Below are 8338 nucleotides of genomic sequence, written 5' to 3' on the forward strand. Positions count from 1 at the left end.
GCGCGGAAAACCGGACAATCCTCAAATGTAAATGCTTAGAGATAAGGTTTCTGATATGTTGCTAGGTACGGGAACTATCAAAATTGGCATTGGTCTCACCCCTAAGCATTACAAGCGACGAGACCAGTGTTAATTTATCTCTAAGTTCAGACATTTGAGGGTTAGCCCGTTTATCCGTGCATGTCTTCAACTGCTATTTCTAGAAGATTGCTAATAAGCTATTACAAAATAAAAATATGATTACTACAATTTTACCAATTGGTCAGCTGTCGCAAGATCCTCAGTAACCAACAAACAAACTAATAAGGCAACATCGCCCAAGCTCTGTCCGAAAGCCTTCTCCCGTAAAAAATATGGACGACGTGTTCCGGAGATTTCTGGCAACAATCGATTCCTGTATGGCTTCTTCGTCGAAACCATCTCTGAGGAAAGTGGAAACTTTGTCGTCAGATGGTGTTACTCTCTTGGTGCTTGCTGCAGAGGATTAAGAGGTATCAGGTGCTGAGGATGATGAACGGGAAGCAAACGTCGGTTAGGAAGAAGTTGAAGAAGAAAATGAAGATGAAGAACAAGAAGCACAAGAGGAAGAAGACTAAGAAGACTGATAAAACTTTCACTTTTTTTACACACATATATTTTCTATAATAAAAGCGATAATAGAGGCAGTTTTGTAACATAGTTACCACTAAATTATAAATGTTCACCGAAAATATTTTTTGTTCACATTATTAATTTTTTCCAAATTCTTTTCGTTATATTTGATCCGCCTTTTGAATTTTTAAACTTCGATATAAAAATCGGTACCACTAGGATCAGAAACCTCATTCACCTATTTTAGCCCATAGTGGAAACTTTGGCCAGGTTTTCAGAATTCTTGCCAATAGTGCGCCTCAACCTCCTATGACGGTAATGGGTTGTCGGACAAAACCTGCATTCATCGGTGAAGAGGACCAGACGCCACTGGTACAGTATACATTCGAGATGTTGCCTTGGTGTCGCCTTCCACGGCGTTGCTGGGAGGTGGGAGGGGGTTAGCACTGCTCGCAGTGTACGTCTGTGAGACGGAGCTGATGGCACTGTCTGGGTCTACCCAGCCTTCCCCGTGGGCTCCAAACGCAGCGTGGAGTTGTGTTTCATTCTTCTCGGAACGCCTATGCGGCATTATTTGTAAGTTGAGGCCGGCACATGGTGTTGTTGATTACGGGCGACCACTACGAGGCAGGTGTCCGCTTTGTGGCTCAGGACGATGCCCGAGTCTTCAACTGACGCCGCTGCGGTGTACATCAGTTGCGTAGGCAACCTCGGACACTGACAGCCCTTACTGACGTTAGGCGAGAACACAAGAACGACGCCCCCGAGGATTGCTGGCAGAGTGAACAGCTTACACCAGCCGGGGTGTACCGTACACCACTGCAGACTCACAAGTACTCCTTATATTCGAGACACGTCCTACAATTTTGTATCGAGTCTGCGGGCATCATGTAGCGTTCCGTGAATAAAGCGGTACGGCAGAATGCACACAGTTGAGCGTAAGATGTCAGTTCCCACCCTGACTGAGTGGGAGAACCACGTGGCGTTTCCAGTGGGCGGTGGCGTGAGACGCTGTGGCTGGACATGAGAACGCTCATTACGTCGGCACAGCTACTCTGGCACGAAGCAAATAATGTTACTAAATAAGTATTTGCTTGTAAAAGTTGCTTTTTCGAATGCAGATATTAGCAGAAGCCTACAGGTCAAAAGTAAAAATGGCTCTGACCACTATGGAACTTAACTTCTGAGGTCATCAGTCCCCTAGAACTTAGAACTACTTAAACCTAACTAACCTAAGGACATCTCACACATCCATCCCGGGACAGGATTCGAACCTGCGACCGTAGCAGTCACGCGGTTCCAGACTGTAGCGCCTAGAACCGCTCGGCCACTCCGGCCGGCTCTGGGTACTGATTTCTCAGGATCTATGCACCCAAATTGCGTCAAAATGTAATCACATGCCAGTTCTAGTATATTTGTCCAATGAATACCCGTTTATCAACTGCATTTCTTCTTGGTGTAGCAATTTTAATGGCCAGTAGTGTAGTTTTGTCGTAAGACATCGTTCTCAGGAAATCGTTAGTTTTCATTTCTTCATTATTAGTTGTGTCGATATTATAAGTTTATGGTGTTTAGTAAATAAGTATATCATAATGGCATCCCTTTTGAAAATTATTACGAATAATGTAGCTGTCCTTTTCATCAGTTGTAACCACATGAAGTAGAGTTGCATTTTACAGAAAACCGACGGCGCTGATAGTGCTTCTTCGAGAGACATAAGCTTCGGGAACTTCTCGGCACAACAGATAGAAAGAACCGTAAACGACGACTCACTACGACAGTCCCAGGACGGATTGCCTTACTCTCTGCAAAACTCGGATGGAAAAGCGCGGCCAGTCATTCTGTACGGCTCTTGTACCATCCTCTACGGACTCGGTGTCTAAATTGAGACGTTTTTGGAGGTTTAGTACAAGTGGGGTGGTCTTGCAAGATGCATCGCGTTGTAACCGACTTCTTTACTTTAACTGCATTGCAAAGACAGCTGTACGTAGCGTTTCCTGTCGTCAAAAAAGTAGTGAGGTAGACGTTTCAGATATTTTCGATAATAGAAACAACACGGGACTATTCAAGCCTTTATGGCACTGCAAAAGTTGGTAGCAGTTTATATGGGCTTCATATGAATAATAACGAACAGTTATTTATCTGATCACAAATTCCCTCTGACATCTCAACGAAGAGGCCTGTTTTCTTTGGCTACATCCGTAGGATCGACCAGGGAAGATAGATAGATCGGATATTGCAAGTCATCCAGAAGACCCTGGATGTGAGAGAAAGAGATTTGGAAGAAAGAAATTTTAACAACCGAGATTTACAGCAGGGTACGTTTCAGGTCGAAGCTGCGAAAGGTTCTTTGGGCAGATTGAGAATCAAGAGGAAACCGACAGGGATGGAGGAGAGCATAATGTTACAAAGTGTGACAGTAAAATAATACCGACAAGGATAGGACCCGAGAGTGTGAAGAAACCTACTCAAAGGATGGCATCGAAACTTTATCATTACTTAGATTAAAGACTATCAAGCTCTTGAGTCTAAAATTTATTTCAGAAAATTCAATAAATAATGAGTGTCCAAATTGGCGTATCGGTTTTCGTGTGTGACATGGGGATGGCGGGAGATGGTAAATAGATAGTGGTGATAGATAGGTGATGAGGTAACATTTTCCCTTATTTTTTCTTCGCAGTAGTTGCATTTAAGGGTTACAAATTTTACCTAAGCTGGCCATTCCCATTAAAAGAAAATTTTTGTAATAGCAGGGAGACGCCCACAAAGCGAAACTGTCCGTTACATTCGTCGCTGCCTGACAAGTCAACGTCCCGGAAGGGTCCTTCGAAAACTCCTGCAAAAGACACAGTCAAATTGCCTGTAGATATTAGTGCCACTTTGTAAGGTGTCAGGCAAATCCAACACCTTCCATGAAAACCCTGACATAATAAGCAAATCTACTAGTATGTCACATAGCTCCGAATAAATCGTGCATTAAATTAACCAAAGTAATACGAGTAACGAGTGAGCAAATGGAATACCACAGACTAACACAAGAATGCCTAAATGCATGTCGTACCTTCCCACCGTGAGGCAGACGCAGTTCCGAGGGGAGAAATGAGGACAGAAGCCGAGAGCAGAACCGTGTTAAGCTAGAAGGCCCTACGATAAGGGACGGATGGGCCAGACTACCTGTACCACTACCACCCGCACGTTTTAGCCTGAGACTTTTTCGCGTCTCAGGTACGTCAAGGACCACCTCCAGCCCATGTTAAAAGCTAGAGCCCTCCAGAAAAGCAGTATAGATCTTACTATAACACAAAAAGGGCCACTACCACCCGCAAGTTTTAGCGTGAGACTTTTTCGCGTGTCTGTTACATTAGGACAATCCTCCAGCCCATGTTAAAAGATAGAGCCCTCCAGAAGAACAGTATAGATCTCACGATAACGCTAAAAGGACCACACCAGCTGCAGGTTTTAGCGTGAGACTTTTTAGCGTCTCTGTTACGTTGCAAACTTTAAAAACATTGCCCCACCACGAAAAGTATAACGTTTCTCATTGGATAGACAGAATTTTTGTAGGCGGAGCTTAAGGTTAACATTGAGACCCTGATTGGTCAGATGAAAACATAGCCAGATAGTTTTTTAAACTAACTTCGGTAAATTGTAGTAAGAAGAAGTGAAGAGAGAGTTAGTTCCGATACTGCGGGCTGGATGGCTGCTGCGCCGGCCGCTGCCGCCCTGACGCTGCTTAATCATAGACAAGGTAATGAACGCATGCGATGCCGCATTTTTGAGCGCATAAGGCTTCACTCCGAACTGCAGAAGTCTCATCTGTTACACCTCCTTTTTGCGTAATACTAGTGTCGATCGCAATTAAAACTCATGGTGTTCACATTTGCCACTTGAAGTAAAAATCTGAAACGCGATAATTTTTCTGTTATATAGTTATTGAGAAGCCACATCAGCCACTGTAATTTACGACAAGTTAGTTAAGTAATTAAAGATAATTGAGGGTCACTGTAGACCATTTTGATAGTTTGCTCTTTTGTGAAACTTAATTTATACCTAGATTATAGATGTGATATGGCATAGGTCATCCTTCGATCCATTGTAGAACTTGGAAACCCATTTAGGGAATATTCGTTCACATTTTTGTTGAACGCAGTTGGTTTTTACCATCCTGTATTAAAACATTTCCTTTTATCAATAGTGCAATTTATAAACGATGTTTCGTGAGTAGAATAAAATTTCCAGTGGTAATTTTAACTGCTTTTTCGACGTTATTTTACCAGCTAACTAAAAATAGGAAAGCCTTGAACCCTTTCCACTAAATTTGGTTAGTATTAAGATTCTTTTACAGGGAGTGCAGTGGAGCTGACGCTGAGATCATTTAGTATTTGGTTATATCATCGCTAGTCTCACTGAACTCTTCTGAATTCTACATGTCATGTGTGGTCTGGCGTCTCCTTACCAGCAACAGGTCCCAGGTTCAAACTAGTTAATTCCCTAAAAAACACGCTCAGAGCGCCGTTGCGCGAAAGTGGTAGGGAGACACGGTATACAACAAACAGACACCACCATGAATGTTTAGAACTTTGGTCTGTACACTGTTTTCATTGGCAGCTGAGATTTTAAAAAACATTAATGCGAGCAGTAGCTTTCACGTTTTGAACCAACGTGACGAAACTAACGCATTTCTGAAATGGGACGATCAGCCTCTGAGCTACACGCATCTACAGTTTAGGCCCCATGCTACAGAAATGTGCGTGAGTGATGAAGGTGGTTTGGTGGTGGTAAGTTCCTACGGGACTAAACTGCTGAGGTCATCGGTCCATAGGCTTACACACTACCTAATCTAACTTAAAGTAACTTAGGTTAAGGACAAGACACACACCCACGCCCTAAGGAGGACTCGAACCTCTGACGAGGGGGCCGCACGAACCGTGGCAAGGCGCCCGAGACCGAGCGGCTACCCGGCGCGACGAGTGATGAAGCCTGAGAAGTTTAGGGAAGGCTGGCGGTTTCCAACGCACAAACGATTCAAGCGTCTCGTTGCTCGCGAGTTGTGACAAGTCGATTAATACACACGGTAACGATGACAGCTCAAAAGTATGCCCGCAACCGAACCGCCACGTCATCCATGCTGCCGCTCAGGTGCTGGAGCATCATGTGACAGAGTCTCTCGCCCTCTCGCTTTCAGTTTCTTGTGCACTGGTAATAAAAAATGGGCAATTTTCTCCTGTTGACTAAGTACAGGCTGTTGATCCAATAGTGTATAAGCGCTGAACAGTTTAAGCACACTTTGCCGCTATTTCAATGAGGTTACATTACTTGATTAACTGATGTTCTTGTATTTGTTTCTAAGTGTTGTATTTAACATTCCTCTTTATTTGCGTATGTCTATGATTCTTACATACGCAGTTTTGTAGTCTTTCCACAGATCCTTAAAAGCTGTTAGTAACTACCACAAAGAAAAAGAGCCAACTCAAATCGACGTGATCCACAGACAGTGAAATAGAAACAAGAAGCTCCTACCCCACATGATTAAACACCTGCGTCTAAGGACTTCAAGTCGCCGTTGTTATCCGCAGTTGCCATCTCGGCCCTGGCCCAAGCAAATTTGTCCACACTTTCCTCCTTTCCCACCCAACCACGAACTCTCTCCTCCGGAATCCACTTGTTTTCGAAAAATATACCGCAGGTTAAGTCGACGATTTAAAAGTACCCCACCACACACGAGGCAAAGTGGCGCAGTGGTTAGCACACTGGACTCGCATTCGGGAGGACCCGAATGCGTCCGGCCATCCTGATTTAGGTTCCTCGTGATGTCCCTACGTCACTTCAGGTAAATGCCGCGGTGGGTGCTGTGAAAGAGCACGGCCGATTTCCTTCCAGATCCTTCCCAAATCCGATGGGAACGATAGCCTCGCTCTTTGGTCCTCTCTCCCGAATCAATTAACCAACATCTTTCTTGTCACTTTTCATCAAGGGTGAACTAAGCAAGAATGAATTTATGCTTTAAAATCGGTGTCTTATCTTTCTCACTGATGTGGGAACTGATGAAAGATCTTGTAGTAGACTAACCTAATACGCAAAGCCTTTTCGATTTAGTATTTTCCTCATATGCACCAATAAAAATGTTCCCAAGTTGGTAATCCTAAAACTCGTTATCATATATTCAGAATAAGTCGACCAGCCTGGTTTGGCAGTAGAAATAGCGAAAGGAAGGCAGAAATGTTAAATCCCACGTTTAAGAAATCGTTCACGCAGGGGAATCGTAGAAACGTACCGTCGTTTGACCATCGCACAGAGTCCCGCATCGATACATAGTAATAAGCAATCCAGGCGTAGAGACACAACTGAAAGAACTGAAAACAAATAAGTCGCCAGGTTCGGATGGAATCCCAATTCGGTTTTTCAAACTACGTCGTTCGTCGCTCGCTTAGTTTTTATCTCGAATCTCTGGACCTGCGCAAAGAGCCAAGCGACTGGAGAAAGCGCAAGTGACTCCTGTGTATTGTTGTTGTGGACTTCAGTCCTGACCTAGTCTGATGCAGCTCTCCATGCTACTCTATCCTGTGCAAGCTGCTTCATCTCCCAGTATCTACTGCAACCTACATCCTTCTTAATCGCCTCAGTGTATTCATCTCTTGGTCTCCCTCTACGAGTTTTACCCTCCACGTTTCCCTCCAATACTAAATTGGTGATCCCTTGATGCCTCAGAACATGTCCTACCAACCTACCCCTTCTTCTAATCAAGTTGTGCCACAAACTTCTCCCCAATTCTATTCAATACCTCATCATTAGTTATGTGATCTACCCATCTGATCTTCAGCATTCTTCTGCAGCACCACATTTCGAAAGCTTCTATTCTCTTTTTGTCCAAACTATTTATCGTCCATGTTTCACTTCCATACATGGCTACACTCCATACAAATACACCCACTAACGACTTCCTGACACTTAAATCTATACTCGATGTTAACAAATATCTCTTCAGAAACGATTTCCTTGCCATTGCCAGTCTACATTTTATATCCTCTCTACTTCGACCATCATCAGTTATTTTGCTCTCCAAATAGAAAAACTCCTTTACTACTTTGTCTCACTCCCTAGTCTAATTCCTCTCAGCATCACCCGACTTAATTTGACTACATTCCATTAACCTCGTTTTGCTTTGGTTGATGTTCATGTTATATCCTCCTTTCAAGACACTATCCATTCCGTTCATCTGTTTTTCCAAGTCCTTTGATGTCTCTGACAGAATTACAATGTCATCGGCGAACCTCAAAGTTTTATTTTTTCTCCATGGATTTTAATACCTACTCCGAAATTTTACTTTGTTTCCTTCACTGCTTGCTACAACCCTGTCTAACATCTTTCCCAGCCACTGCTTCCCTTTCATGCCCATCGACTCTTATATCTGCCATCTGGTTTATCTACAAATTGTAAATAGCTTTTCGCTGCCTGTATTTTACCCCTGCCACCTTCAGAATTTGAAAGATAGTATTCCAATCAACACCGTCAAAATTTTTCTCTAAGTCTACAAATGCTAGAAACGCAGGCTTGCCTTTCCTTAATCTATTTTCTAAGATAAGTCGTAGGGTGAGTATTGCCTCACGTGTTCCAACATTTCTACGGAATCCAAACTGATCTTCCCCGAGGACAGCTTCTACCAATTTTTCCATTCGTCTGTAAAGAATTTGCGTTAGTATTTTGCAGCTTTGACTTATTAAACTGATAGTTCCGTAATTTTCACATT

The sequence above is a fragment of the Schistocerca gregaria genome, chromosome 7 (assembly GCF_023897955.1).
Source record: "Schistocerca gregaria isolate iqSchGreg1 chromosome 7, iqSchGreg1.2, whole genome shotgun sequence".
In the NCBI taxonomy this organism is placed as follows: Eukaryota; Metazoa; Arthropoda; class Insecta; order Orthoptera; family Acrididae; genus Schistocerca; species Schistocerca gregaria.